General features: G+C 32.9%; 1 protein-coding gene and 1 pseudogene across 6 annotated transcripts in view; one reads left to right on the top strand and one right to left on the bottom strand.

Moving 5' to 3' along the window:
- The window catches only part of USP49 (ubiquitin specific peptidase 49), a 126201-nt gene that overhangs the window by 36647 nt on the left and 70188 nt on the right, over positions 1–19366 (top strand). For 5 of the 6 annotated variants that reach the window (XM_051996925.1, XM_051996926.1, XM_051996921.1 and 2 more), the window contains exons 1-2: positions 5519–5567; positions 7305–7362. The gene's annotated coding sequence lies outside the window, so the exon portion shown is untranslated. Of the gene's footprint in view, positions 1–5518; positions 5568–7304; positions 7363–19366 lie in introns of those variants that run through there. The other variant, XM_051996923.1, reaches the window with a different exon arrangement.
- Positions 1–19366, bottom strand: part of LOC127561440 (exosome complex component RRP43-like) — an 84922-nt pseudogene that overhangs the window by 37325 nt on the left and 28231 nt on the right.

Genomic DNA, 19366 nt, shown 5'->3' with positions numbered 1-19366 from the left:
ACTTTGTACAAAAGTACAAATAAGTGTGAAAAAGGAACAGTTATTCTAGTAATCCAAAAATGACTAGAGGAAAGGAAGAATGGTATTCATATTGTTAAAAATCTAGAATTGTGATTAAATCTTATCTTGCATAGAGAGCTAAATGGTGCAATAAAGAGAGTGCCTGGAATGAGGAAGACTCATCTTCCTAAGTTCAAATCTGAATTCAAAACTAGCTGTGACCTAGGTAAGTTATTTAATCTGTTTGCTCAGTTTCCTCATCTACAAAATGAGCTAGAGAAGGAAACAGCAAACCATTTCAGTATTTTTGCCAAGAAAACCCTAAATGGGGTCATGAAGAGTTGGACACATCTGAAAAAAATGACTAAGTAGGTGTAAATAATGTTATTAATAAATGCTAGTTAACTAAGATTGACTATACTAGGATAAGCTTCCTTGGGCCACAAAGTATAACCATAATTGCTTAATTTTGGAAGATAAAATTTGCTAGATCTTTTAACTTGGTATCTGATAAATTATGAAAATTTGGTGAACTCATTTTACTATGACCTTATATTCCCAGAAAAATGAAATAAATGCAAGAGTCGATTGGGAAGAATCAGAAAACAGATTTACTAAATTTTTATGAATGCAAGACAATTCTTCTTGTGATTATAGCATATTTGTTTGATTCAATTTTCTACTTTTTTTAAAAATTATCTAAGAGTTCATCATTATTTACATTTTTTTGGTGGGGCTTATTATTTCATTAGTATATCATACTCCCAAGTGAACAAATATTTTCTACCAATGAAAACCTTCAACTTTTAAGCAATTTGCATAGTATTATGAAGTTACTTGGGATAGACCTTTGTGATTTGCTCAGTGGTCATACAATTAGAATGTGCTTCCTTCTGAGGCTATTAGGAAAAATACATGATTTGAATATAAGTCTTACTGATTCTGATTAGAGCTAGCTAACACTCTAGCCACCATAGAATATTATTTCTCTATTAGTTGGAAAGCCAATGTTTTCAAAATAGGAAATATTCACTAGGGAAATGACTTTATGAAGCCAATTACCTTCCTTCCCCTAACACTAGCATAATATTCCCCTACATTAACATTATTTTCAAAAGAGAATGATTTTTAATAACAAAGAAAAGAGATCTTTGGGAAAATTAAACTTTTATACCCCAATGAGATTAAGAAAGAAGTAACAAATCCATATATGTACAAAAATATTTGTAGCAGTTCTTAATGGTGGCAAAGAATTAAGAGACTGTATCAGTTTGGGAATGACTGAAATAAAATATGGCATATATATGTGATGACATGCTATTACGCTATAAGAAGTGGTGAGGAGGGTTGGTTTCAAAAAACCTGAGGATTGACTCTATGAATTAATATAAAGTGAATTGAGCATAATCAGAACAATCATATACTCATTACTGGTAGTAGATAATCAACTTTGAAACACTTAGTAAATGATGAACACAACACTTAAGTTCCAAAGGATTTGTGATGAAAAATGCTTGTCATGTACACAGAATTGATGGAACTCTGAATGTAAGTTAAAAGCATCTTTCTTCCCTCTTTTCCTTTGTTTTTGGTCAGGAAAGGGTGAAACATAGCTAATGTGAAAATTTGTTTTGTATGACTATACATATTTGAAATAGATTTTGATTTTCACAACTTATTCAATGGGGGAGAGAAAATTTGGAACCAAAAAAATTTTTTTTTTTTAAGTTTTAATGCTTTAAAAAGAAAAAAGGAAGAACCAAAGGTTTTTTTTGGTTTTTTGTTTGTTTGTTTTTTTTTTTAAATAACCATCTTCTGATACTATGAAAGTCAGCACAAAGGGAAGAATATTGTATCATGTTCTCTTACATTTTGCTCCCTCCCAAAAAAATAAATCAATGCTTGGCTCATTCCTTATTCTTTCTAAGAATTTAATTGCAGGGGCAGCTAGGTGGCTCAGTGGATAGAGCACTAGCCCTGAAGTCAGGAGGACCCGAGTTCAAATCTGGTCTCAGACACTTAACATTTCCTAGCTGTGTAACCCTGGACAAGTCACTTAACCCCAATTGTCTCAGGGGGAAAAAAATGTAATTGAAACCTAAATTTTCACAAATATTAAATAAGCTTATTTTAAATAATTTTTAGTTTTCTTTTTTGAGATGTTAAAACTGTAATGAAATGAACCTTGCTCCAAGTATATATTTAAAGTAAACTTTCTTTGATACCAATTATCTTTGGAATATGAGGGCCTTCTAACTCTAGATGACTACCTTAATTAACCTGCTTTTGATTATGATGGCATTTTAAAATTATTCTGAATTAAATGTTGTTCTAAAAAGGAACTCTTTAATTTTTTTTCACCTTTGACACAGCATTATCAGTGGGTGCCACTAGAAAGTCTAAAGCACAGACAAATTAAAAAAAAAAGTAGAAGAAAAGGAATGGATAAAAGAGAGGAAATGTGAATGAAATAATATGGAGTTATAAAGTTCCTCAGGTATTCCCATAGTATTATCAATTGCCTATCACTGCTATTTGGAGCCTTGATAATCTATATTTTCATTGTTATACTTACCTTTACTTTTTTCTGATATCAAGAAATTTTCCTATGCTAAAATTCCTTCTACTTTTGTTAGCTTCTCAATACTATGTAAAATCATGGGGTGTTAAGAGCTGAAAGGAATCTTATAAATTTATTCAATCAATAAGCATTTATTGATGACATCTATATGTGAAATTGTATATCTAGACTAAAGGCTTCTGTTTTACAGAGAACAAATTTAGGACCCGAGAGTTCAAGTGCCTAGTCCAGGGTTATTTAGCACATATCTCTTTGCCAGTTTTGGAATCTGACATTCTCTCAGCTAGCAACATTGTGGCCCTTGGGTGGATAACCAGATAAAACTAAGAACTGAATTTTTGAGAATGGATGGTTAGCTTTAGAATTTATTTTTGAGATTTTTTTTCTCCCTTGGTTTTATAGGATTCCAGGCCTTCAACTATGCTGATTGTTTGATTTGGTTAAATACTGATTCCCACTTAATTTTTTTCACTCATTGTAACATGACTTAAATATAATGCTTATATGATTCTTGCCCAACCAATGCATCCAACTGATTATCTAAAAGCCTCTGGTTCAAAAGCTGTGAATCAGATCCTCCTGACTTCAGAGATGGTGCTCTATCCACTGCACCACCTAGCTGCCCTAAAAGCTGTGAATCTAGTGGGATGGAGGATAGGGGTTTCTATTCTATAGTAGTACAAGAGGGAACATGTACAGCTTCTCTGGAGAGTTCTGACTACTCATTCAAGTTGTTTAGTAATGTCTGACTCTTCATGACAACACAGACCATAGCATGCCTCTACTATCCATGCATTTTTCTCGGCAAAGATACTGGAGTGCCATTTCCTTCCCATTAAGACAGGTTAAATGACAAGTTCTCACAGTCAAAAAACTGACAAGGGTCTGAGACTGAATTTGAACCCAGGTCTTCCTATTTCCAAGTCCAGAGCTCTATCCATCAAGCCACCTAGCAGCCTCCTAAAAATTTGTTGTTCAATCATGTCTGACTCGCTGTGATCCCATGGATTTTATCCATGGTGTTTTCTTGGCAAAAATACTAAAATGGTTTGGCATTTCCTTCTCCAATGCATTTTGCAGTTGAACTGAGGCAAATAGGAGTTAAGTAACTTGTTCAGGATACCACAGTAGCAAGTGTCTAAGACCAGATTCAAACTGAGATCCTCCTGATTCCAGGCCTTGTGCTCAATACGTTGCACCATCTAGCTATTCCAATAGACTATATATAGATATAGACATAATATGTGTGTGTGTGTGTGTGTGTGTGTATGCTTATAAACTGATCCTAACCTCACTTTCTTATAAATTCTTCTGAATGAGACCAGGTCAAAATAAGTGGATGGTTCAAAAGATGTTCCAGTTTTCTGTTAAGTATTACTATTAAATCTTGTGATTGTTTCATCTTTGACTCTTCACTCTGATTTATCCCACATATTCAATCATTTGCCAGTTCTTATTTCCAGCTCTATCCTATCAACTACTATCCTAGTTCAGACCCTCATCATTTTATGCCTTAATTTTTGCATTAGCCTTTTCAATTGTTCTCTCCCTGCCAAGATGATTTTCATCTAAGGCATCGGTGGCCTCTCTCCTCAAATTTCAGTGGATCCCTGTTATGTGTAGAACCAAATATAGACTGGCACTTTTAAAGCTCTTTTCAACCTGAATCAATTTATATATTACTTCCATGTTCTCTGTGATCCAGCTACCCTGCATTATTTACTGTTCCTCACCTGATGGATGACCTATCTCCCTTCTCTGTACTTTTCTTTGATTGTCTTCCTTGCCTGGTATGCTCCTAGAATCCTGGAATATTTCTACCTCCTGGAATCCCAGGTTTCTTTCAAGACTTAGCTCAAGAACCATGATGCAGAAGATCCCTCATTTTCTCCTCTACAACACTAAACAATTAAGTATTAATTACATGCAAATACTTGGATTTTCTCTTTCAAGGTTAGCTTGTATTTGATTTGTATCTATTGTTTGTATTTATATTGTATTCATGTTGTTTCCCTTATTGTTCCTTATGAGAATATTTGAATTCCAAGTATTTAGCATATCATATCTGACATACAAGTATTTGCATGTAATTAATAATTAATTGCTTAGTGTTGTAGATTATGAAGGGCAGAGAAAGATGGATTTGAAAGCTTTTCAAGTCTCAAAATTCTTTAAATTCACCCTTATTTGAAAATATACTACATGGTTGAGGCAGAACCATTCTGCCTAAGGAGGCATAATATCAAAATCATAGGACTTTAGAACTATAAAGGAATTTGGAATCTTCTAATCTAACCTAATTTTATAAGAGATAACAACATTAAGACTGCCATTGTAAAAAAATATAGCATAAGAAGTTGTATGTGGAAAAACTTGCAATTCATTGTAATAACAATATCTGAATTAGTGTGCTAAATATGAATTGTTAAAGTATTATGTAACTCTGAACTATCATTATTAGAAAGTAATATCTTCTTTACAATGAGGACACACAGACTTAGAGGGGTTAAGTTATGAAGTTAGTAAGTAAATGTAAAGTCTTCTAATCCAAATAGCTAGTGCCCTTTTCATTCATCATACAGTCTTTCTAACTTTCTAACATTTTCCTGGTTGGCATATATCCAGAATTTTTTAAAAACACATACCATTAACTTAACTTCCTTACATGCCCACAATGAATTTATAATCATTTTTTATATTTTCTTGAAGAGTTTGATACAACCTGCTTTGTATGAAATGTAGATCCATACTGTCAGTTATGTTAGACTCAGTTTTCCTTATTTGATTAGATTAATATTGGAGGAATATCTGAAGAAGGGAAATTTCATTCTGTGCCTTTGGCCATACACACACTGTGATTACAACTTTCATTGTTTGGTCATAATGAATATAAGTTGTATAAATATTTCCTGAGTGAATTTTTTAACCTGTTCATACCTTGAAAATGACTACATGCAGTGAACAGATGACAAGCTTGATAGTTGAGGTAATCAACAAGAAAGTTTCACTTGGGAGTAAACATATATTCTGTGACCGGCTGCTAGTGAATTATCAGTGAAAAGTGATGGAATGACATTTGGCAAGTTGTATATTATAAAACAATGGAGTCTCTCCTATATATGTTTCTCATTTGTTTACGAGGAAAAATCATGCTTAGGTCAAGATTATAGTTGTCTCTCTTCCCCATTCATTTCTTAATCTGTATAAATTTCCCCCTTTCCTAGTACCTCCAAATTATCAGTATTTGTTTTAGTAGTTTAAATATCATTATTAGTGGGAACTGTATTAAGAATATTTTTTAATATTATAAATTTGTTTTTAAATACAGATATTGCAAATCAGGACAAAAATACATTTTAACCTGATATAGTAATAACTTCAAAGACTTCTGATTTATTTGTATTATTGAATCTCAAGCATAATTATTTGTCAGAGATGTTACCATTTTAGCTCCATATAGGATTAAAATTTACCACATTTTGACATAAAAGATCTGTTCTTAAAGTCTTTATTTACCCTCCCCCCAAAAAAAAAAAATTAGAATAAGATGGACTTTCAGTTTCCTCTTAGCCAGAATTTTAAAGTGGAACTTTGGAATGTTAGCTTTTTCGGGGACCTTAGATATCATCTAATCTCTAAGTGTATTTATATATAAGGTGAAAGCACATTATATATAAGTAAACTGAAGTCTACAGAAATAAATTGTCTTGCCCAGGGTCACATAGCAAGTTAGTGGCCAGCTAGAAGCCAGTATCCTTGGCACTGGGACATTCCTTCATTTTATATCCATTTACTATTGAAGGGGTATTTACTATATGAGCTTGGTACTTCTAATTTGAATTTGTGGTAATTTAGTTGAATTAAGCAGTACAATTTTAATTGGCTCTTTCAGCCCCAATTTTTGCTGAATCTTGACTTGGAAAGTGTCAAAAGCTTGAAATACTATCGCTTGCCAATTTATATATACATTAGAATATTTTTGACCAATCTACATGTACATTTCCATTTAATATTCTTTTTATCTAGAATTGACATTTCAAGTCCCTCTTGGTCATAGCTGGACAGCATTGATTTAAAAAAATGGTCAAAAGAGCCCAAAAGATAGCAGTTATATTGCCTTTTGCTTGAACATATTTAATTTTGCCAAAGCTGTTTTAGCCAGCAAGAAGTGTGATAATGTTTTTGAAAAGCTTTTTTTTTTTCCTCTGACTGCTACAAAATTCAAGAAATGAAATAGTGAACTACTTTTGAGATGTTGTACAACAAAGGTGGAGGTCCATTTCATGGAAATGTGAGCATTGGATACAATAAAAAAAGAATCTGGGGTCAGCTCTGCCACATAGCTATGTCTTTTGACGTCAGCAAATATTCATTTTTTTCTCATTTGTAGAATGAGGTTGGATTACATAATCTTGAAGATGCCATCAGCTATCTAAATCCATGATCCTATAAGTAAATCTTTAATCCTTAAAGGTTGCTCTGTCTTCAGAGAGGAATTCCAAAGATGTTTTGACTTAAATTCCATAAAAGCCCTTGATTTATGTGAAATCCATTGTTTTATCTCAAGAGTACTACTTCCATTTTGATGATGGGTGGAGGGATTAATTCAACTTTATATTGTGAGACTGAAATTATTTTTTAATCTGGAAAATAAAAACATATAGAATTAATCTTTTTTGTTGAAATATATCAGCTCAAACTTATAGGTTGTGTTTCTTTCTAGGTTGTGGATTAAAAAAAATCTACTGAATCAATAATAATATGGAAGAAAATGAAGATGGGTAAGTAAGAAATTGGCCCCTACTTAAATTATTTTTATTTTTTATTTTTTATTTTTTTTAGAAATCAGAAAAATTGTCTCCAGTTAAAAATATGTATATGTAAAAGAGATGGTTTGGGATTGGCATAAAAAAAGGATTAGGTATTGGACACCATTTTCCTTTCCCCAATCTTCTTATACTTTCCTACCCCAATTTTTAAAAATTTTCCCTTCCCATTTCCCCACTTCCCCTAAGCAGGCCATAATTAAGAAAGGATATATTTATATATTCATATATTGATATATACATATACACACATACACAGCCTCACTTTTACATACATACACATATCTTTTTTCTCCCTTCTTCCCTTAACTCCCCTCTTTCCAAAGCAGCAATAATCTGATATAGATTAAATATGTTCAGTTCTTTTAAATATATTTCCATATTTGTTGTGTTGTGCAAGAAAAATTAGACCCAAAGGGAAAAAATGAGAAAGGAAAAAAGTAAACAAATTATGCTTTAATCCGTGTTCAGTCTCCATGTTTTTTTCTCTGAATGCAGATGGCATTTTCCATCCTAAGTCTATTAGAATTGCCTTGAATTACTACATTATTGAGCAGTGCTAAGTTTTGTCACAGTTGATCATCATATAATTTTATGTGGATTGTATGCAGCTGCATGGATTTAAAAAAATACTATGTATAATGTTCTCTTGGTTCTGCTTGCCTCACTTAACATCAATTCATCTAAGTCTTTCCAAGCTTTTCTAAAATCAGCTTCCTCATCATTTCTTATAGGATAATATTTCCTTACATTCATGTATAACTTATTCAGCTATTTCCCAACTGACAGGCATTCCCATCACAAAAAAGGCTGCTACAAACATTTTTGCATATGTGGGTCCTTTTTCCTCTTTTATTATCTCTTTGGGAGATCCAGTAATGACACTGTTAGATCAAAGGGTATGCATAGTTTTATAGCTCTTTTGGGCATAGTTCCAAATTGCTCTTCACAGTAGTTGGATTATTTTACAGCTCCACCAACAATGCATCAGTGTCCCAATTTTCTCACATCTCCTTCAACATTATCTTTTCCTGTCATCTTAGCCAATCTAAAAGGTGTGAAGTGGTATCACAGAGTTGTCTTAATTTACATTTCTCTAAATTAGTAATGATTTAGAACATTTTTTTCAAATGACTGGAAATGGCTTTTAATTTCTTCATCTGAAAATTGTTCATATCTTTTGCCCATTTATTAATTGGGGAAGGACTTTCATTCTTAAAAATTTGAGTCAGTTCTCTATATATTTTAGAAATGAGGCATTTATCAGAAACACTATCTGTAAAAAAAAAATTTAGGGATCTAGGTGGTATAGTGAATAGAGCATCAGCCCTGAAGTCAGGAGGACCTGAGTTCAAAACTGGCCTCAGACATTTAACACTTCTTAGCTGTGTGACCTTGGGCAAGTCACTTAACCCCAATTGCCTGGGGCGGGGGAGGGGGGAATTACCAGCTTTCTGCTTCCTTTGTAATTTTGGCTGCATTGGTTTTGTTTCCTACCCCAATTTTTAAATGATACAGATTAAATTAGGCCAAGAAGGAGATTTATGTCCACTTAGCAAGCACTTAATAAACATCTGGTCTTTGTTGTATAGCTTGCTGATAAGTCCTAAGGATACAAACAAAGGCAAAAATCAGTCCCTGCTTTCAGGAAGCTTACAGTCTTAATGGGAGAGACAACATGACACTATCTTTGTACAAACATGATGTTATATATAGATTAGAGATTATCTTTCAGAGAAGGTACTAAGATAAAAAAAAAAGACAAAAAAACTTTGGGAATGGCTTCTTCAAGAAGGTTGGATATTAAATGATATTTGCAGGGAGCCAGGCAAGCTAGGAGGGTAGAGATGAAACAAAAAAGTTCCAGACAAAGGGCATAGCCATTGAAAATTCCAGGAATCAGGAGATAGGGTTTCTTAGAACACCAAGTAGGCCAGTTTCCCTGAATTACAGAGAATGTGGAAGAGATTAAGGTGTAAGAAGGCTTGAAAGGGTAAGAAAGAAGGAATCAGGTTATACAGCCAAATGGAGAACTTAGTGATTCTATGGTGAGAGCCACTGAAATTTAACGAATAGGGATATGATTTGGTCAGACCTGCACTTTAGGAAAATCAATTTAAGTACTGAGCAGTTCCCCACTGGAGTGGGGAAAGACTTGAGGCAGGAGCACCAACTAGCAGGTTATATAGCAAAAGTCTAAAGATTAAAGTGATGAGGGCCTGCACCAGGATAGTGGCATTGTCAGAAAAGAAAAGGGGGTCAACATGAAAGTTGTGATGAAGGTAGAATCAATAAATTTACCAAGTGATTTGGATATGTTAAGAGTGAGTGAGGAGGATTTGAGGATCATCAACTGAAATAGGGTAGAGAGAAAAGACAAAATATCCTTAGAATGTACCCACAATCAGTTTGTGTAATGTGGATGAAGATCCAATAGAAATCATGAGCAGAAGCAATCAGACAGAAGGGAAGAGATCCAATAAAGACTAGTGACACAGAAACATAGAGAAAACAAAGTGTCAGAAGCTGTAGAAAGATTAAGGGTAGGGGCAGCTAGTTGGATAGAATACCAGCCCTGAAGTCAGGAGGACCTGAATTCAAATCTGGTCTCAATTCACTTAACACTTCCTAGCTTTGTGACCCTGGTCAAGTCACTTAACTCCAATTGTCACAGCAAAAAAAAAAAAAAAAAAAATCAAGAAGGATGAAGACTGGGAAATTACCATTAGATTTGGTAATTAAGAGATCATTGGTAACTCTGGAGAGAGTTATTTGTTGATAGGATGGGAAGCCAGACTTTAAAGAATTAGGGGGAAAAAAGTGGAGGCACCTTTTTAAAGGTATAGATCACCTTTTTAAAAAGTTTAGCTATGAGAGGAGGAGACCTATATAACATAATAAGGATCTACGGACGGATCAAGAGACAGCTTTTGAGGATGATGGAGACATGACATGAGTGTGTTTATAGGCAGTAAATATGCAATCTTCAATGCAGTGTTGAAGATTAGTGAGAAAGTAAGAATGATAGAAAGGGAAATCTTCTGGGAAGACAATGTGGAACAAGATCCCTTATGCACATTGAATAGTTTGTCTTGGCAAGGAGAAGGGCCATGTCTTTGTGTGAGATAGGGATGAAGTAAGAGAGATTAGATTAGAAGTCATCTGAATGATGTGAGATGAGGGATAAGAAAGATTCTCAGCAAATGGTTTGTTTTTTCAGTGAAATATGAGGCAAGATTCTCCATTGAGAGGGTAGTGGAAGGGGAAGCTTATAGGCAGATTGAGAAAGGGTGAAAAGGCTTATAAGAGCTACTGTGAAAAAAGTGGGATATTGAATCACTAAGAGAAGTATAAAAAGTACTGCATTGCCACAATGAAAGGCCCAGTTGGGATTATGTAACAAATTTGTAGCAGACCTAGTTAGCATAATTTTGTGAGTTTGCCAGCTTCATTCAGTAGTACTTGAGTAGGAGAAAAGGAAGTAGATGTATGAATAATCCAAGGCTGAAGTTTGGCAAGGAAGATTTGCTGTAATTGGATATGGGGATATGGAACTGAGGAGGAAAGGAGGAGGGAAATAATTTATCAAACAGTCAAGATATGGAGCATAGCTAATTCGGGGTTGATGGCCAAAGAGTATGCAAAGCAGAAGAAGAGATAGGAATGACTAAAGAGATGATTAGAAAAAGGAATTTTGAATTCATTTGGAATTACGAAGGAATTTCTAGGGTTAGGGAAGAAAGACTGAGCCAGGCACTGAATTTGTTACAGAAGAGAAAGTAGAGTATCCTTGAAATCAGTACACAATAGCTACCAGAATCTTGATTGAGTGATAAATATTATTTGAATGAAATTGGAAAGGAGTAAAGTTTATTTGTGTGGTAGTAGAGGGGAATTGGAAGTCATTGGAAAGACATAGGAGCAAGTCAATGGTAGGCAAAGAATGGTGGCATCTGGATGGTTCTGATTCCCTGGGATGAGGACTACATTATGACAAGGTGGAGATGTTAATTATTGAGAAATGAGTTCAGGTAGATTATGAATATCTAGGTTGGAGTTGTCCAAAATTATCAAGATATGGGAGGAAGGGAAGCCTAACCAAGAAGTAAGACAACTACTGTGGAGCTATATGAAATGGAGAGGGTGTTTTTAGTGTGAAAGAATTGGCACACCCAAGGCAGCTATTATGGAGTTGTGGATGGTTAGAGAGGGTTAAGCTCAATTCGTGGAGAAAAGTGAACCTAGGTACTATGGTAGATGTGTAGAGGATTGATGAAAAGAAATGGGTCTTTAAAGTTAATGGTGAGGTTTTCCACCCAACTCCTATATAGAAGGTATCCCAATATATGAACTTGGTTAACTGAGCAAATATAGAATAGATCAGAAAGTAAGCAAAAATTCCATACAAGTCCAATGAAGAGTTTCAAACAAGGCTTACTTAGGACTTAGAGAAAATAGAGTCTGGCACCTAGAGGAGGGAATCCTTAGAGGACCATATCTAATCCAATCTCCTCATTTTAATGATTGAATTCAGTTCATCAATAGTGACTAAATAACAAACTGCAAAGACACTATAGTGTAGTATGTATATATATACATATATAGCGTATATATATATAGCGTATATATATATAGCGTATATATATATATATATAGCGTATATATATATATTATAGACAGTGGAGATACAGCAACAAAAGAGAAACTTCTCAAAGAGTTTACACTTCACTGGAAAGATACAGTATGGGGACAGCTAGGGGCACAATGAATAGAACACCAGTCAGGAGGACCTGAGTTCAAATCTGGCCTCAGAAACTTAACACTTCCTAGCTGTTTGACCCTGGGCAAGTCACTTAACTCCAATTGCCTCAGCAAAAAAAGAAAAGAAAAGAGAAGAGAAAGAAAGAAAGATACAGTATGTATACATTTAAATAAGATGAAGAGAAAATTGAAAACTTTAATAGATCAAATTCCATTAGAGATTACTTCAAAGGTTGTGACTTGCTTGGGGGGGGGGGGGTCATATAGGTGGTAAGTGCAAATTGTGTTTTTTTGTTTTGTTTTGTTTTGTTTTACTTAGTATTATCAAGAATCAAACCAAGCATTAGAGGTTACCCATACCTTCTCCTATTATCTTGAATGAAATTTCTTTTCCATAAGCTCCTTGAAGACAGGGACTATTTTAAAAGCCCATTTTTATAATCCCAGCATTTAATCAAGTGCCATGCACAATAGTAAGTACTAAATAAATTAATGATTGTTGGGTGAGTGATTGAATCTATTTGTTTGTTTATTACAGCATTTTTATACCTCCTGCATTTCTCAAAACAGCCCTCTTTTAAACCCTTCCCAAAAAGCCACCTGAAATGCCCATAGTTTCCTACTTCTGGCTTCATATAGGGCTTCATATAGCATTTCTTTGGGGCTACACTTAGTTATTATCATTTCACTACATTTAATTTCATTTGTTTTCTTGTCATTCTATCCATTTACATTATTGTAGTTCTTGTGCATATTATTTTCCTGGTTCTTTTTATTCACTTTACATCAGAGCCATGCAAATGTTCTAGAGTTTTTCTATATTTGTTATTCACCCTTTTTTATAGAACAGTAACATTCCATTCTATCTATGTATACCAAAGCTTTTTTAGCCATTCCCCAATTGAATATTTACTTGTTTCCTCTCCTTGCTACTAACAAAAAAAAATGGTCCTGTAAACATTTTTTGGTGCATGGGCCATTCCCCTATTTGGGATATATATGCCAAATAGTAGGATTTTGTAGTTAATCTTATTAGTATAAGTTTGTATATGTTTTCAGAACAATTTTATCTGTAGCTCCACCAATAATGCATTGATATATCTTTTTTTTTTTTCACATATCCTTTAATATTTTCTTTTGTCATTTTTGGCAATTTTCTGAGTTTGAAGTGAACTTTCAGGCTTCTTTTGCATTTATCTTATTAGTGATTTAGGATATTCTTTGTTGTAAATTCTAATAGTTTGTCATTCTTTTGAAGACTCTTTTTCATATTCTTTGACCAACTTGTCTTTTGGAGGTTAATTTATGGTGTTAAATACTTCTGTTAATGAAGTTGCTTATATAATTAAATCTGAATTTTCTCAGATATTTGATATAAAATGTTTTTACATTAGAAAAGTGTTCTTTTGATTCCAACCTACAGTCTCTACTTGTTTTTAGATTGTGTATGAAAATAAATTTAGAAAACATGAAGAAATCTTTGAGACTAAATTGCTATCTATTTTCTAGAAAGTCTTTTCTGTGGTTTACATATATTCCTTATATAGGGATGGCAGTCAGTTTCTTAACTGTCATTAGGGCAGGTAAGGCAATGCCAATCTATTTTTTGTGTTGTCTTTTTCAACCCTGGATCACTGGGTGATCTTGTGATTTCTATTTAGGTTATTAACTGAGTATTTGTTTTATCTGTTGTGTCAACTGGAATTTTTTTTTTTTTTAGAAGATTAGTAGGAAAGTCTTTTAAGGCTTTATCAGAAAAGAATCTAAATTTACACCAGAAAGGAAAACTAGCGTTTGTATAAGAAATAACATGGTGGTTTGGGTTTTTAAAATTCCATTTATGGGAAGAAAAGTTTGAGGACATGTGACTGTTTAATTAAGGACATTGAAAAAGCACCAACATAAAATTTTTTTGTTTTTAATTACTAGAATATATATGATAAGACATTTGTAATAGAAATCACCAATATATCTATGAAAGAGATTCATATACAGAATATATATAGAATTGAAGATAAACATTGCATTGCTATAAATAGAAAATGCAACTAGAAAGACACAACCCTATAAACATTTACAATTAATTATTAATTGGAGATTTATTTGTTTATTTGTTTGTTTATATTCTGTTAAATAGCATTTGAACAATGACTATTAGCCAAAGATTTTTTTTCAGAACTAAAAGATAAGGAGAAAGGCAACTACCCAGTCTTAAAATTAGGACATCACTGCTAAGTTATAGTCTTAAAATTTAAATGTACATTTATAATTGAAATTTATTTAAGAACTGGAAGGTTACAATGCCATGGGTTTTGTTCTACTCTCTTATCTTCAAGTCAGAAAGAAACATTGCTTTCTCCCATCTTCAAATGATAATTCATTTCCTGTTGAAATATAGTAAACCACAAAGTATAAGCAGTCTTCAAAACAAAAACAGGTGCATCTAATAAAATATCATGTTTTCCTCTTTGTTTTTTATCAGAACTGGAGTATGGCTGTACAGGAATAATGACAACTTCTTTCACATCTAAATAAATCTTGTTGGTTAATTTGAGAAAATAATCGCAATTTTTTTTGTTTGTTTGCTGAGACAATTGGAGTTAAATGATTTGCCCAGGGTTACACAGAACAATCCCAATTTTATTAAAAAATGGAAATCAACAATTCTTACAATAATTCTTAATACAAAGTTAGGAAGTGAAAAGCAAGTGAAAATGATCAAGATGTAATTTATTGAGAAATGGAAAATTGTGGATTTTAGGCAGGAGTTCTACAGTGTTTTATTATAAGTAATGTTTTGAGATATTTGATGTGTGAGATTCATATATCTGAAACTTTAAAAAGTTTATCTTTTAAAAAAAGTTGTTCATCTTTCAGCTTGACAAATAGCTAGCTATTCATTCATAGTAAAGAAGTTATTTATGTGGAAGAAGTAGACACAAATTTAGGTTTAGTTTAATTTTACTTTTCCTGTAGACTGATTAAAAGCATTTTGTAAATTGGTAAGTTTTGGGGTTTTTTTAAGCTTTAATTGTAGACATAAAGAAATTGAATATAGCAAATATTACAAATATTTGTAATGGGAATTATATTAATAAAGACATTCTAATCTAAATAAGATAGTCTAGCCTATATAGTAGTATTTAAAATAGTCTAAATAATCTGCTGATTATATTAAGGGACACCTACTAGATATGCAGTAGGAAGCAAAGTAGTTTGTTTTTGTATATCATAACAATCCTGCCCTCCAGCAGATTTCAAACAAGGTGATCCCAGTTCATGCCAAAATGTCACTTTGTTCTCTTTGATGATATAGATTGAGTAAACTATGAAGAGCTATACAGTTTCATATCACAAAAACTTAATTCTTAGTAGACCTGTAATTCTCCTATATTATACTCCTGTATAATAACACTGTATTCTCCTGAGATGAAAGGAAATGATCATTTTAGGATATAGCTAGACCTGAATACCCTAAAATTGCCCCAGAAAGTACACTTCAGATTAAGCCAGTTATGGATACATAAGATCCATTTGTCATTTAGTACTCAGGAAGATTCTATTGAATTTCAGCAATAGGATGCCTTTAGTCCACGGCAGAATCCCCTGTGATCCTTCTTGACACTGACCTACTGGAAAATCCTCAAATTAGCCAATCTGTCTTTGAAGAAGGGAGTAAGGGAGTACATTCATGCATTGATGATAGCCAGTGCAAAGGACATAAAGGTAAGAAATGGAGGCGGGTTATGTGTGAAGAATGATAAAACAATCAGTCTCCTGGAGGAATACAGATGGGTAGGGGAGTAATGTATAAAGATCAAAAACATAGTTTGGGACCAAGTTGTAAAGTATTTTAAAAGCTAAAACAAAAAAACTTTATATTTTATCCTATACACAAACTACTGAAGTTTATTGAATTAGGGTGGTGACTTGATGATGAGCTATGTTCTTTATGAAAATCAGTTTAATAGCTTACATAGAAGTTGGACTGGAATAGAAAGAGACAAAGCAAGAGAAGCCAATTGGGAAGTTGTTGCAGTAGTTCAGGTGAGAAGTGACAAAGGCCTTAATTAGTATGTAGTGGCTATGTAAGTGAAAGATTTGGAGACAGGGGAGAAATGACTGGTGAGAAAAACAAGCAAAGAGCAGAGGAGGTATAACATAGTCATGGAGGGAAAGCATTATAGAAGCAGGGAGACTAGAGAAAACCAGTAGGGTCCAGGGCACATGTTTAGAAGGACAGTGTTCAGATTCAGGACTGAGTAAAAGGATTGGAATGGGGAGATCAGGTAGAGGTGGGGTAAATAATATGGTAGAATTTCAGACTACAGAATACAGAATGAGAGCAGGAAATAGAATGAAATACTCAAATGAAGAAAGAACAGCTGAATTAGTTAAACAAATTAGCTTATGTTTGTATAGCATTTTCAATTTAAAACTCTCCTGTGAGGTGTAGGTAATAACAAATATTATCCCCATTTTACAGAAAAGAAAACAAACTCAGTTCTTAAATATCCAGGTAGCCACTTTTTACAGTATGATAAATACTGTAAATAAAAAAAAAATACAGTATAATAAAAAATGTTATTACCGCCTAGGATACTATTACTCTCAGGGTCTTCAAGATTTTAGAAAATATAAAATGTAAAAATCTTAGGACTCATTCGATGATGAAATTTTAGGTAATATGACAGAGTTAGGAAAAAAAAATTTAGACAAGTGTTCTTTCCGCTTCAGATTATACTATGTAGGTGATACCATTTTCCCCTATTCTGCTTAACTTATAAAACTCATCATGTAATCTAGCCCTCTTTATTTTATTAGATATTTTTCCTAATGTTTTTGTGGTTTATTAAATTTTAATTTTATTTTGTTTTTTGTCAATTTTTAATTTATTAATATTAGCTTTTTTTTTTTAAAGGAAAAAAAGCTATGTGTGATATTTTCATTGCCTTATGACTTAATTTCCAAGTGTCCTGTAATTTGTTTAATAGACTTTTATGCAGAGAGAGATTACTTAGCTCATTAGTTTGAGTTGAAAGATAATGACTTTGAAGGTTAATGAATGTGATGATAGTCATATTAGATTCTTGCTCAGGAGCAAGAATTCTCTCATATCATTTATTATCTTCAGTTTTATTCAAGTGAAGATGGTTTTAGAATACCATTTAGAAGACATTGGAAATAAGCAAACACAATACATTCAGAATTAATATTTAAAGTCTCATTCTAAAGTTGATATTTTAGGGAGATAGATTTTAATAGAACTTTATTAATAGATGAATGATTGTCTTTCCTTTCACAAAAAGAAAGCTCTGATCACTATGTCTGGTTTTTCTGACCAAGAAATAATTATTTTTAATCTTGAATATAATGGATAACCCTGCAACATGGAATCTGTAAAACAAACTAAAAGCTTCTCATTAGTGAACTAGACCTGAGAGATAAGATAGTAAAGGCTTGGGTATTAGAGTGGGAACAATGAAAACAGAGAATGCTTAAAGTCAAGAGATGACTCTGGAGGAGAAAATGAGGCTGGTGACTTTGCACCACACTTCCTCGCTTAAATCCAGTTCACTAACATGCCATTGCATCAACTTCCTGATATTATTATAGTCTTCTTAAGACAAGCAACAACAGCAATTAAGACAAGTCCTTTCATTTCTGTAGGTCTCTGTCTCATTTGTGAGTGTCCTTTATAGGGTTCCTTCCAGCTCTAAATCTATGATCCTGTAAACCAGTAAAGAGTAAAAGCAGAATCGGGAAAAAATTTGCATGGTAAGCATAATAATACAAAGGAAAATAACTTTGCAAAATTTCAAAGCTCTGAATAATGTAGTGTTCAGTTGTAATTCCTGAAGATTGATGGTTAACCATGCCTTTTACCTCTTTGCAGATAGATCAGTAATAGACTGTATTTTTGAAGTGAGGCATGAATTTTTTTCAGATATGACTACTGGATTTATTTGTTTTGCTTAGTGTTCATATTTTTTTATACAGAAATGTGTGGGTGAGTAGCTATTGAGAAATAATAGTGAGGCTGAAAAAAAAAAGAAATTATCAATAGTTTATTTTTTTAAATTACAGTGATGTGTAAGGAATGATAAAGACATTTAGAGAAACTTGGGAAGGTTTGTATGGACTAATGCAGAGCAAAATAAAAGGCAGACTTGAAAGAATAATAACAATGTAACAAATAAAAGGAACACTAACAAGAAGCAGAACATCCTAGAGAACAAATGACAAGCTGTGTCTTTCTCCATAAAACAAAATGTTGTATGCTATGTAAATTAAAAAAAAATTTTTTTGTTAAAAGATGTTCGTTCCACTTAGAAGCATATATATATGTGTGTGTATATATATCCAGAGATGGTGCTGATAAAAGCAAAAGATAATAATTTTTTTTAGCCACTCTTTTTTTTTTTTTATTATAGCTTTTTATTTACAAGATATATGCATGGGTAATTTTTCAGCATTGACAATTGCAAAACCTTCCCCTCACATCCTTCCCCAGATGGCAGGTTGACCAATACATGTTAAATATGTTAAAGCATATGTTAAATACAATATATGTATACATGTCCATTCAGTTATTTTGTTGTACAAAAAGAATTGGACTTTGAAATAGTGTACAATTAACCTGTGAAGGAAATAAAAAATGCAGGCAGACAAAAATAAAGGGATTGGGAATTCTATGTAGTGGTTCATACTAATTTCCCAGAGTAAAAGATAATAATTTTTAAAAACATGTATTAATGTGCTAGCCTTTCTATAACTGCTATTAATACCTATTAGCCTAATTTTCTAGACTTAGTTTACATTGTTTTCCTTCATTCCAGCCAAACAAGTCTATTTAAACTTAGTATTCCATCTCCCACTTTCAGTCTTTTGCCTAGGCTATCCTCCATGCCTGAAATGTAATGTCTTCTCCCCCTTCTTAGAATCCCTAACTTTGTTCAAGGTTCAATTGAGATGTACCCATTCTATGCTGAGTCTTTCCTGATATCCCCAGTTATACATGCTCTTATCTAAATTATCTTGCATTTGCTTGTTTCTTTATATGTCCTAACTTCCTTGTAGGCAGGCATGGTAAAGTGAGAGAATGGCAATAAGATGTAGTATTGATATTTGTTTATTTAATATAAAAAATTTGTGAGCACTGTAACAAATAGTTTTTACAAATCCATTTTGAAAAATA

This window comes from Antechinus flavipes, chromosome 4, assembly GCF_016432865.1.
Source record: "Antechinus flavipes isolate AdamAnt ecotype Samford, QLD, Australia chromosome 4, AdamAnt_v2, whole genome shotgun sequence".
NCBI lineage: Eukaryota > Metazoa > Chordata > Mammalia > Dasyuromorphia > Dasyuridae > Antechinus > Antechinus flavipes.
This window is presented reverse-complemented; position numbering and strand designations above follow the sequence as displayed.